The sequence below is a fragment of the Rattus norvegicus genome, chromosome 9 (assembly GCF_036323735.1).
Source record: "Rattus norvegicus strain BN/NHsdMcwi chromosome 9, GRCr8, whole genome shotgun sequence".
NCBI classification, from domain to species: Eukaryota; Metazoa; Chordata; class Mammalia; order Rodentia; family Muridae; genus Rattus; species Rattus norvegicus.
In genome coordinates, this window is record NC_086027.1 from 64,273,602 (window position 1) to 64,287,256 (window position 13,655).

General features: G+C 39.2%; 1 protein-coding gene across 8 annotated transcripts in view; it reads right to left on the reverse strand.

Annotated features, from left to right (window-relative positions):
• Boll (boule homolog, RNA binding protein) overlaps positions 1 to 13,655 on the reverse strand; it is a 128,984-nt gene that overhangs the window by 48,191 nt on the left and 67,138 nt on the right. The gene's annotated exons all lie outside the window — the stretch shown is intronic.

Genomic DNA, 13,655 nt, shown 5'->3' on the forward strand with positions numbered 1-13,655 from the left:
TCTCAATTCAACATGTTCTGGATATGAACTATCATACTGTTCATCATATCCATGCTATATATTTTCCAAACGATTGGGTTATGTATTAACTATGTAATCAGATTAATGTTTGTGTACATATAGTATTAGGTACTATCTGAGGTTTGAGGCATTTACTGGTGTTTGGGAATAAACGTCTTATGGATGGGAGCATCCATTGTGTTTTGAATAGATTATACTAAAGAAATACTAATTCACTTGAAATGAAAAAGTCCCTCTTTCACCCATATGCTTTCCCGAAGCTGGTAAAATTATGTCAACAGAGTATGTAATTCAGTAGAAAATCCTTACTCTCATCCTCACAGTGGAGGAAGATGCTATTTAAAGGAAAGTTTAGAAAATAATGTGTAAGGGATCATTGTTTCATAAATTGAATCTTATACTATATGAAAGATAGGGTGTCCATCCAAGTGGTCTTGGTTTTAGGGGATAATAAGCAAAAAAAATATGAAATGAATGTCCAATTAGGAAGAATGATAGACTCAGATTGCAGAAAAATGCTCAAACCAAGAATGGAAACATAATTTTGATATGAAAAATAGATGTGCTATATGATAGATTTCCCTCTAAGGGTACTTAAAAAATTAGATCATCATGTCAACTAGTACATGACTTTACACAGTAATTAATAAGAATTTCTTTTACTTGAGTTTTTGTACATGTATAATTTTATATTGAATATAATCCCACTTTTTTTGTAGTCTCACTCCTCCATCCTGATGTTATTCCTGTCTAAAGAGTCTTATTTTCATTTTATATTATACGTACATGTATGATTTAATGTATCTACATAAAATCTAGGAAGTACAAATGAGAAAATGAGAGAAACTTGCCTAATTTACTCAATATGATTGCTGAAAGTTACATCCAATTAATAACTAATTCTAATTAACTTTTTACTGGTCTTCCACCTCAGATAGCTATTTTGGCTAGTAAGAACTTATGGCAAATCCTATATTAGAATAGCCCATAAGTGTATGATCAAATAATCTAGGTTAACCTAAAAACAGATTGGAAAGAAATAGAAATTACTCAAAGGATACATATTATATTTCATACTATGTTTGAAGAGGATCAATTAACCTTAAAGTGGGTTAGCTCAAGGGTCATCCAACTATGTTCTATAGGTCACATCCTATGAATGTTGCAAGAAGAATAGTGGTCACCAGACTTGGGAGACTGGGTGGTTTGAATGAGAATGGCCCTTTTAGGCTTATATATTTGAATATTTGGTCTCCTGTTTGAGAAGAATTAGAAGGTATGGCCTTATTTTAGTAGGTGTGTCACTGTGGGTGGGCTTTGAGGTTTCAAAACCCCACAGCAGGCTCTGACCCATTTTGCTCTCTCTGCTTGATGTCTGTGGATCAGGATGTTAGCTCTAAGGTATTGTTCCAACAGCCTGCCTGCCTACTTGCTACCATGCTCCCCTTGATGATAATCATGGACTAGCCCTTTAAAACTCTAAGCAAGCACCCTCCAATGAAATGTCTTCTATAAGTACCTTGGTTATGATATCTTTCACAACAACAGAACAGTAACTAAGACAGTAGGAGAAGGAAGGGTAGATAAATATTGATTAATGGGAACTGATTTATAGTAAAAGGAGCAAGTAGATTTAGTATGCTATTACAAAGTAGATGAAGATGATAATGTGTGGGAGGATTACAGCCTCAAGACTAACTTGAGCTACATAATCAGATGCTGTCTTGAAAAATATTCTTGGAGGTATTAATTTTTAAATAATAAAATCCTGTTATTATCAATATATATCAACCTGGAAATCATTATGTTACGGAAAATAACCTAGATACAAAAATGTAAGTATTGCATGATCTCACTCTTGGAATTTAAGCATGTATGTACCCACATATGTGTATGCATATATAATAAATAAAGAAACAAATAAAAGGGAACATGCTTCATTTTCTCTATTCTTCTTACTCTTGTCTTGTAGGCAGTGGCTTTCAGTCTATGGGTCACAACCTCTTTGGGAGTCACATATCAGATATTTTTATTACAATTCATAACAGTAGTAATATTATAGTAAAGTAGCAATGAAATAATTTTATAGTTGGGGGTTACTACAACATGAAGAACTTTATTAAAGGGTCACAGCATTAGCGGAACCACTGTGTAGGGGTACAGTGAGAAGACAGACACCTGCATCTGCAGGTACCTTGATTTCCCAGCCTCCAAAACTGAGAGATAAATGTACTTAGTTCAGGCCCAGCTTGAACTAAGGCAACTTTTTTGTTGAGGGAATAACTACTGGTTATAAAAAGTTGTATTTCCCTTGGTTAAAGTCAAAGTCAGAAGTTTCAGTTTACTAGAAATTTTGAGGGAAAAAAAGCTATGAACAATAGTGTTTTGAGACTTAAAAGAACAGAAGTAACTAGACACGTAAGAGCATTCCTTGTGTGCTTTCTTTGTAAGTTAAGTGTCTTAGTTAGGGTCTTATTGCTGTGAACAGACACCATGACCAATGCAAATTTTATAAAGGACAACATTTAATTGGGGCTGGCTTACAGGTTCAGAGGTTTAGTCCATTATCATCAAGGCGGGAGCACGGCAGCATCCAGGCAGGCCTGGTGCAGGAGGAGCTGAGTTCTTCATCTTCACCCAAAGGAAGCCAGGAGCAGACTGAGCATCCTCAGGCAGCTAGGAGGAGGGTCTCCAAGCCCACCTCCACAGTGACACACTTCCTCCAACAAGGCCACACCTTCTAATAGTGCCACTCCCTGGGCCAAGCATATGCAAACCATCACATTAGGCTTTATTCCATGACTTACTATAGGTGGAAAAACCTAACTCTCTTAAAAGCATAATTTTAAAATTTATTTTTTACCAAAAGTTGTATGTATTAATGGAGTAATCGCTGTGATTTTCAATGTATATATACATCATGTAATGTTTAAGTTGGGTTAAGCATATTTATCTTCTCTAAGAGTTAACATTTCTTTAGGGTAAAAACATAAAATATTTACTTTTAGCCATTGAATACATAGTAATTACTGCTATGTATACTCACTCCTTCTTGCTAAGTCTAAGTCTTCTTGCTCCTGTTTAACAGTAACTCAGCAGCCATTAAGCAACATTTCTATATTCTTCCTTCTCCTACTTTCCCTAGGCATGGAACCCATCATTCTACTGGTGACTTCCGTGGATCAACTCTCTTAGACATACGATGGCATCTTACAGTGCTTATGCTTTTGTTCCTGGGTTATTACCTGACAGCTATTTCCACACTCCATACATGTTGCAAGTAACAGTATTTCATTATTTTAAAAATATTTTTAAGACTACCAAGGTTTTTTTTTTTTTTTTTTTGAGATAGTGTCTAATTATGTAGTTTGGGATAGTGTTGATTCTACAATCCTCTTGTCTCAGTTTCTTGAGTTTTGTTACTACAAGCCAGCTGCCATCACACCTGATACAAGATTTTGACTTTTTCTTTTTCTTTCTTTTTTTTTTTCGGAGCTGGGGACCGAACCCAGGACCTTGCGCTCGCTAGGCAAGCGCTCTACCGCTGAGCTAAATCCCCAACCCCAAGATTTTGACTTTTTAACCATAAGATTATTACTGTTTTATACAAAAATCTACATTTATTAGCATGTTTGCTGTAGAACTCTGCATTTATGTAATTAGTAAATTATATTTTTCATATTTGGTTGTTAATTTTTTATCACCAGTTGCCTGCATCATTGTTTATCTAGTTTGAGTATCTTCACTGGTGTTAAATGAAAGATCAAAGTACTAAATTAGAATTCAAAAGACAGAGAGGCTGAGGCTGTAGCCAGGTGGCCACATGCTTGTCTAGCAAGCTCAAGGTCTTAGTTTTGGTCCATAGCACCATGAACAGCAACGAGCAACAACAAAAAGGAGAATTAAGATGATATATTTAAAGACATTCTTTCTTAGATAAATTGGCCACAAGTAAAATAAAGTGACAGAATAATACAGAAGTTCATTTGTTTAGTAAGGGCTGGCTATGTGGCCCAGGCTGGCCTACAACTTGTGATCCTCTAGGTCTGACTTCTTAAGTGCTAGGATTAGAGATGTGTGCCACCATATATAGCAACTGAGAGCATTCTTAACTATTTTAATGAATTCATGCCACAATTCTCTTTCAGCAGAACACAGAGGCTACCAAAAATTATTCTCAGGATATTTAAATACAAAAGAAGAAATAGCTAAGATTATGTTATAGTTTGAATTTGAGCTATCCTTCTTAGGTTTACTGATGAAGGACTGGTTTCCAGCTTGTGGCACTATTTTGGGAGGCTCTGCAAACTTCACGAGGTGGGGTCTTGTTGAAAAGAGTAGGTTATAAGGGTACTTTGGAGCTGTATTTTGTTGCAGGGCTACCTTTCTCTTTTTCTGTTTCTCATCAATAATTAGGTGAACAGACTGAGCAGAATCAACAGAGCCAGACCGAATATTCTGAAACCATGCCCAAAATGTCCTTTCTCCTTTAAGTTGCTTATATTACATATTTCCCCACTCTGAAAAAATAGTATGACACAGAAGAAAATTGGTACCAGAGGAGTAATATTTATTGCTGTGATAAAACTTATCACACGCTAGCTATTACTACCAACTAAACAACATCCACAGACCCTGCCTTGAGTATTAGAAGAGACCGTTGACATACCCACACAGGCTCAGTATAGAAGATTTGGTTTTTAGCTAATAGCATTCTTTTAGTAGGCTCTGAAAACTTTAGGAGGTGAGGTCCAGATAGAAGAACTATGTCAATGAGGTGTGTCTTTGTGGGCTCTATCTTGTTTTGTCTCCCAGTTCATGTCTACCATGCACATCATTTATTTCATCATTGGTGTAGAATCAGTGGAGCCAAAGATTATGCATAGAACCCCTGAACCAATATTAAGCCCAAATCTTTCATCCTTCGAGTCTTTGTTGATCATTTGTCACATGAAAATTCTGATTAACATGGATAGATCAGAAGGGAAACAAAGTCAGCTGTACATGCACTTCTATCTGTAGACTCTTGAGGTTTGTGTGTGTCTTTGGACCATTATAAGACTCAGTGTATAAGGCTGTAGCATTGGCTCAGTGGTTTAGAGCACTTGTAGCTCTTGAAGAAAACCTGAATTCAATCCCCAGCACCTACATGGTGGTTCACAACCATCTGATCCAGGGGGATCTAATGCCCTCTTCTGACCTTTGAGGCACCACGTACATGTATGTGGTGCACATACATACATGTAGATAAAACACTCATACATGTAAAAATAAATCTTAAAAATACCCCTTAATGTAAAACCTTAGTACCCATTTTCCTTGAACCCAGAGATATAGTTGGAGCAGTGATACTATTAAGAATCAACATAGTACTCCTTCTTGCTACAAAGATATTGAAGACAATATACGGACCTTTTTAGGGGAATGTTGGGGGGGCAGGAAGGGGATGGATGGGGAGGGGGAACACTTTTATAGAAGAAGGGGAGCGGGATGGGATGGGGGGTTTATGGCTGGGAAACCGGGAAAGGGAATAACATTTGAAATGTAAATAAAAAATATCAAATAAAAAATATGAAAACAAAAAACTATACAATTAATATTTCAAAGTATAAAAAGTGATATAATGTTTGGACTGGCTCTTTGGAGGCCATCTCAGATTAAATTTCAACATGTTTGGAAGAGCAAAGACAAAATGAGAGAGTACACATTTTTAAAACAGAAGCAAGTACATTATGAACTTAATTAAAAGTTTATTTTCCTAGTTATTTTAGAGAATATGATAGAGATGGCATATACTGATAGAATCCAGGTTACAGTGGTTTGATTTATGACATGTTGACTTAAGATGGAACAACGATAATAATCACACAGTGAAAACCATTTCTAGCCTAAAATTTTGATTTTTCCAGGATTCAGAATATGTATCATGATATCCTTAATATTGGGTACAACTTCCTGTAAGTCATGAAATCGTAAGGGCATAACTGATACTTTGCAGTATATTGAGTTCCTAAGCTTTGCAATTTGATAGGTGAGGTGTACTAAATACATTTTTGTGTTACATGTGATCTTTATTTTTCTCTTTAAAATTATTTATTTTTGGGCTGGAGAGATGGCTCAGTGATTAGGAGCACTGACTGCTCTTCCAGAGGCCCTGAGTTCAACTTCCAGCAATCATATGGTGGGTCACAAACATCTGTAATGAGATCTGATGCCTTCTTCTGGTGTGTCTGAAGACAGCTACAGTGTACTTATATATAATAAATAAATAAATCTTAAAAATATTTATTTTTATTTATGCATATTAATGTTCTGTCTGCATGTATCTGTGTGTACCACATGCATTCCTGGTATCTATAGAGGTTAGAAAAAGGTATCAAATCCCCTAGAACTAGAGCTATATATAGATGGTTATGAACTACCATGTGGGTATCAAACTCAGATCTTCTGCAAGAGCAGCAAGAGCTCTTAACTCCTGACCACCACTCTAGCTCTGACATTTTCATCTTATGATATTTTTTGGGATACATAAGATGAGAAGCATCTATGTATTGTTGCCTTTTCTGTGTTACATGTAAATAGTTTCCTATTGAACCCAAACATTTGTTTACTTTCAGTTGACCATTTAAATACACTAGTTTCTTAAGGCTAGGATTCTCTTTATTGTCTTAGATTTTCATAAACAAGGAAGTCTTATGCACATGGAACTTATGTACTTCTAGCATTTAACTATATGGTTACTATTATATAGTTCTATGAGTAAAAAAGGTACTACAGACGAGCTTGAAGAGATGGCTCAGTGGTTAAGAGCACTGACTGCTTTCCCAGAGGTCCTGAGTTCAATTCCCTGCAACCACATGGTGGCTCACAACCAACTGTAATGGGATCTGATGCCCTCTTTTTGTGTGTCTAAAGACAGCCATGATATACTTGTATTAAATCAATCAATCAACCAATCTATCTATCTATCTTTAAAAATACACTACAGAGTTGAAGGAACATTGTTTGACCTGTGGAGAGCATACAATTTTAAAATCAGGGCCTCAAGTGAGGGATGGGATTGCTATCCCACAGCCAAAGCTCCAACCCATAATTCTTCCTGTCTGAAAGAAATGCAGTGAAAGAAATGGAGAAGAGCCTGAGAAAAAGAAGGTCCACTGACAGGCTCAAAGGGGAAGCCCCAGACCTGACACCATTACTGAAGCTATGGGGGTGTTCACAAAAAGGGATCTACCATGACTGCTCTCCAAAAGACCCAACAAGCAGCTGAAAGAGTCAGATGCAATAGTTCTTGAAGTTCTAGCCAGAGCAATCAGACAACAAAAGGAGGTCAAGGGGATACAGATCGGAAAAGGAGAAGTCAAAATATCACTATTTGCAGATGATATGATAGTTTATTTAAGTGATCCCAAAAGTTCTACCAGAGAACTACTAAAGCTGATAAACAACTTCAGCAAAGTGGCTGGGTATAAAATTAACTCAAATAAATCAGTAGCCTTCCTCTACACAAAAGAGAAACAAGCCGAGAAAGAAATTAGGGAAACGACACCCTTCATAATAGACCCAAATAATATAAAGTACCTCGGTGTGACTTTAACCAAGCAAGTAAAAGATTTGTACAATAAGAACTTCAAGACACTGAAGAAAGAAATTGAAGAAGACCTCAGAAGATGGAAAGATCTCCCATGCTCATGGATTGGCAGGATTAATATAGTAAAAATGGCCATTTTACCAAAAGCGATCTACAGATTCAATGCAATCCCCATCAAAATACCAATCCAATTCTTCAAAGAGTTAGACAGAACAATTTGCAAATTCATCTGGAATAACAAAAAACCCAGGATAGCTAAAACTATCCTCAACAATAAAAGGACTTCAGGGGGAATCACTGTCCCTGAACTCAAGCAGTATTACAGAGCAATAGTGATAAAAACTGCATGGTATTGGTACAGAGACAGACAGATAGACCAATGGAACAGAATTGAAGACCCAGAAATGAACCCACACACCTACGGGTACTTGATTTTTGACAAAGGAGCCAAAACCATCAAATGGAAAAAAGATAGCATTTTCAGCAAATGGTGCTGGTTCAACTGGAGGTCAACATGTAGAAGAATGCAGATCGATCCATGCTTATCACCCTGTACAAAGCTTAAGTCCAAGTGGATCAAGGACCTCCACATCAAACCAGATACACTCAAACTAATAGAAGAAAAACTAGGGCAGCATCTTGAACACATGGGCACTGGAAAAAATTTCCTGAACAAAACACCAATGGCTTATGCTCTAAGATCAAGAATCGACAAATGGGATCTCATAAAACTGCAAAGCTTCTGTAAGGCAAAGGACACTGTGGTTAGGACAAAACGGCAACAAACAGATTGGGAAAAGATCTGTATAGATCCTACAACAGATAGAGGGCTTCTTTCCGAAATATACAAAGAACTCAAGAAGTTAGACCGCAGGGAGACAAATAACCCTATTAAAAAATGGGGTTCAGAGCTAAACAAAGAATTCACAGCTGAGGAATGCCGAATGGCTGAGAAGTACCTAAAGAAATGTTCAACATCTTTAGTCATAAGGGAAATGCAAATCAAAACAACCCTGAGATTTCATCTCACACCAGTGAGAATGGCTAAGATCAAAAACTCAGGTGACAGCAGATGCTGGCGAGGATGTGGAGAAAGAGGAACACTCCTCCATTGTTGGTGGGATTGCAAACTGGTACAACCATTCTGGAAATCAGTCTGGAGGTTCCTCAGAAAATTGGACATTGAACTGCCTGAGGATCCAGCTATACCTCTCTTGGGCATATACCCAAAAGATGCCCCAACATATAAAAAAGACACGTGCTCCACTATGTTCATTGCAGCCTTATTTATAATAGCCAGAAGCTGGAAAGAACCCAGATGCCCTTCAACAGAGGAATGGATACAGAAAATGTGGTACATCTACACAATGGAATATTACTCAGCTATCAAAAACAATGCCTTTATGAAATTCTTAGGCAAATGGTTGGAACTGGAAAATATCGTCCTGAGTGAGCTAACCCAATCACAGAAAGACATACATGGTATGCACTCACTGATAAGTGGCTATTAGCCCAAATGCTTGAATTACCCTAGATGCCTAGAACAAATGAAACTCAAGACGGAGGATCAAAATGTGAATGCTTCACTCCTTCTCTAAAAGGGGAACAAGAATACCCTTGGCAGGGAAGAGAGAGGCAAAGATTAAAACAGAGACTGAAGGAACACCCATTCAGAGCCTGCCCCACATGTGGCCCATACATATACAGCCACCCAATTAGACAAGATGGATGAAGTAAAGAAGCGCAGACCGACAGGAGCCGGATGTAGATCGCTCCTGAGAGACACAGCCAGAATACAGCAAATACAGAGGCGAATGCCAGCAGCAAACCACTGAACTGAGAATAGGACCCCCGTTGAAGGAATCAGAGAAAGAACTGGAAGAGCTTGAAGGGTCTCGAGACCCCATATGTACAACAATGCCAAGCAACCAGAGCTTCCAGGGACTAAGCCACTACCTAAAGACTATACATGGACTGACCCTGGACTCTGACCTCATAGGTAGCAATGAATATCCTAGTAAGAGCACCAGTGGAAGGGGAAGCCCTGGGTCCTGCTACGACTGAACCCCCAGTGAACTAGACTGTTGGGGGGAGGGCGGCAATGGGGGGAGGGTTGGGAGGGGAACACCCATAAGGAAGGAGAGGGGGGAGGGGGATGTTTGCCTGGAAACCAAAGAATTATTATTAAGTATTAAATAAATTAAAAAAAAATGAATATTCAGAAAATGAATGTTATGTGTATATATGTGTATGGATGCTTTGTATAGCTTATCCAATAAAACACTGTTAGTCCATGAAATATATAAAAAAAAAAAAAGAGTCAGATGCAGATATGTGCACCCAACCAATGGACAGAGGCTGCTGACCCCACTGGTTGAATTAGGGAAAAGATGGAGGAAGCTAAGGAGGAGAGCAACCCTGTAGGGGGACCGTCAGTCTCAATTAACCTGGACCCCTGAGATCTCTTAGACACTGGATCATCAACCAGGGAGCACACACCAGCTGAGATGAGGCCTCCAACACATATACAGCAGAGGACTCCTGGGTGTGGGTTCAGTCAGAGAAGATGCATCTAACGTTCAAGAGACTGGAGGCCCTAGAAAGTTTAGAGGTCTGGTGGGGTGGGTGAGGTGGGGAGATCCTTGTGGAGAGGTTGGGGGAGAGTGTTTGTGGGGGTGGGGTGGGCCTGGAGGGGAATAAAATTTAGAGTGTAAAAATAAATAAATAAATTAAAAAAAGCTACAATTCATAGGTTTTCCCTTCGTCTTTTGTTTCCTATAACATAACATTTTATCTTTGCTTAGGACTAGCTGGATATAAGTCAACTTTAGCCTCCGAGTTGATTTATAAGAATAATGGTACTGAAATAAAAAGTGCTGAGGAACACAATGGTGGTATACTTCTGTAGAAACAGTCAGCATTTTTTAGGTGTGTGGCTATTCCAAGATGGAAACATTTGTGGAAATTTAAATCGTATTCCTATTTATGTCTGAATTATACTTTCTTTTTTTATTGGATATTTTATTTATTTACATTTCAAAAGTTATCCTCTTTCTCAGTTTCCCCTCTGGAACCCCCCTATCCCATCCCCCTCCCCCTGCTTCTATGAGGGTGTTTTCCCCACCCACTCACTCCCTCCTGCCTTCCGCCTAGCATTTCCCTACACTGGGACATTGAGCCTTCCTAGGACCAAGGGTCTCTCTTTCCACTGATGTCCAACAAAGCCATCCTCTGCTACTTATGCAGCTGGAGCCAAAGGTCCATCCCAATGTACTCTTTGGTTGGTGGTTTAGTCCCTGGGAGCTCTGGGGAGCGGGGGTCTGTTTTGTTGATATTGTTGTTCTTCCTATGGGTTGCAAACCCCTTCAGCTCCTTCAGTCCTTCCTCTAACTCCTTCTCTCTCTCTCTCTCTCTCTCTCTCTCTCTCTCTCTCTCTCTCTCTTTATTAACTTGAGTTTTTCTTATTTACATTTCCAGTGTTATTCCCTTTCCCGGATTCTGGGCCAACATCCCCCTAACCCCTCCCCCTCCCCTTCTTTATGGGTGTTCCCCTCCATCCTCCCCCCATTGCCACCCTCCCCCCAACAATCACGTTCACTGGGGGTTCAGTCTTAGCAGGACACAGGGCTTCCCCTTCCACTGATGATCTTACTAGGATATTCACTGCTACCTATGAGGTCAGAGTCCAGGGTCAGTCCATGTATAGTCTTTAGGTAGTGGCTTAGTCCCTGGAAGCTCTGGTTGCTTGGCATTGTTGTTCATATGGGGTCTCAAGCCCCTTCAAGCTCTTCCAGTTCTTTCTCTGATTCCTTCAACGGGGGTCCTGTTCTCAGTTCAGTGGTTTGCTGCTGGCATTCGCCTCTGTATTTGCTGTATTCTGGCTGTGTCTCTCAGGAGAGATCTACATCCGACTCCTGTCTGCCTGCACTTCTTTGCTTCATCCATATTGTCTAATTGGGTGGCTGTATATGTATGGGCCACATGTGGGGCAGGCTCTGAATGGGTGTTCCTTCTGTCTCTGTTTTAATCTTTGCCTCTCTATTCCCTGCCAAGGGTATTCTTGTTCCCCTTCTTTTTAGAAGGATTGAAGCATTCACATTTTGATCCTCCGTCTTGAGTTTCAAGTGTTCTATGCATCTAGGGTAATTCAAGCATTTGGGCTAATAGCCACTTATCAATGAGTGCATACCATGTGTGTTCTTCTGTGATTGGGTTACCTCACTCAGGATGATGTTTTCCAGTTCCAACCATTTGCCTAAGAATTTCATAAAGGCATTGTTTTTGATAGCTGAGTAATATTCCATTGTGTAGATGTACCACATTTTCTGTATCCATTCCTCTGTTGAAGGGCATCTGGGTTCTTTCCAGCTTCTGGCTATTATAAATAAGGCTGCTATGAACATAGTGGAGCACGTGTCTTTTTTATATGTTGGGGCATCTTTTGGGTATATGCCCAAGAGAGGTATAGCCTGATCCTCAGGTAGTTCAATATCCAATTTTCTGAGGAACCTCCAGACTGATTTCCAGAATGGTTGTACCAGTCTGCAATCCCACCAACAATGGAGGAGTGTTCCTCTTTCTCCACATCCTCGCCAGCATCTGCTGTCACCTGAGTTTTTGATCTTATCCATTCTCACTGGTGTGAGGTGAAATCTCAGGGTTGTTTTGATTTGCATTTCCCTTATGACTAAAGATGTTGAACATTTCTTTAGGTGTTTCTCAGCCATTTGGCATTCCTCAGCTGTGAATTCTTTTGTTTAGCTCTGAACCCCATTTCTTTTTTTTTTATTATTATTAACTTGAGTATTTCTTATATACATTTCGAGTGTTATTCCCTTTCCCGGTTTCCGGGCAAACATCCCCCTCCCCCCTCCCCTTCCTTATGGGTGTTCCCCTCCCCACCCTCCCCCCATTGCCGCCCTCCCCCCAACAGTCTAGTTCACTGTGGCTGAACCCCATTTCTTAATAGGGTTATTTGTCTCCTTGCGGTCTAACTTCTTGAGTTCTTTGTATATTTCGGAAAGAAGCCCTCTATCTGTTGTAGGATCTATACAGATCTTTTCCCAATCTGTTTGTTGCCGTTTTGTCCTAACCACAGTGTCCTTTGCCTTACAGAAGCTTTGCAGTTTTATGAGATCCCATTTGTCGATTCTTGATCTTAGAGCATAAGCCATTGGTGTTTTGTTCAGGAAATTTTTTCCAGTGCCCATGTGTTCAAGATGCTGCCCTAGTTTTTCTTCTATTAGTTTGAGTGTATCTGGTTTGATGTGGAGGTCCTTGATCCACTTGGACTTAAGCTTTGTACAGGGTGATAAGCATGGATCGATCTGCATTCTTCTACATGTTGACCTCCAGTTGAACCAGCACCATTTGCTGAAAATGCTATCTTTTTTCCATTTGATGGTTTTGGCTCCTTTGTCAAAAATCAAGTGCCCGTAGGTGTGTGGGTTCATTTCTGGGTCTTCAATTCTGTTCCATTGGTCTATCTGTCTGTCTCTGTACCAATACCATGCAGTTTTTATCACTATTGTTCTGTAATATTGCTTGAGTTCAGGGACAGTGATTCCCCCTGAAGTCCTTTTATTGTTGAGGATAGTTTTAGCTATCCTGGGTTTTTTGTTATTCCAGATGAATTTGCAAATTGTTCTGTCTAACTCTTTGAAGAATTGGATTGGTATTTTGATGGGGATTGCATTGAATCTGTAGATCGCTTTTGGTAAAATGGCCATTTTTACTATATTAATCCTGCCAATCCATGAGCATGGGAGATCTTTCCATCTTCTGAGGTCTTCTTCAATTTCTTTCTTCAGTGTCTTGAAGTTCTTATTGTACAAATCTTTTACTTGCTTGGTTAAAGTCACACCGAGGTACTTTATATTATTTGGGTCTATTATGAAGGGTGTCGTTTCCCTAATTTCTTTCTCGGCTTGTTTCTCTTTTGTGTAGAGGAAGGCTACTGATTTATTTGAGTTAATTTTATACCCAGCCACTTTGCTGAAGTTGTTTATCAGCTTTAGTAGTTCTCTGGTGGAACTTTTGGGAT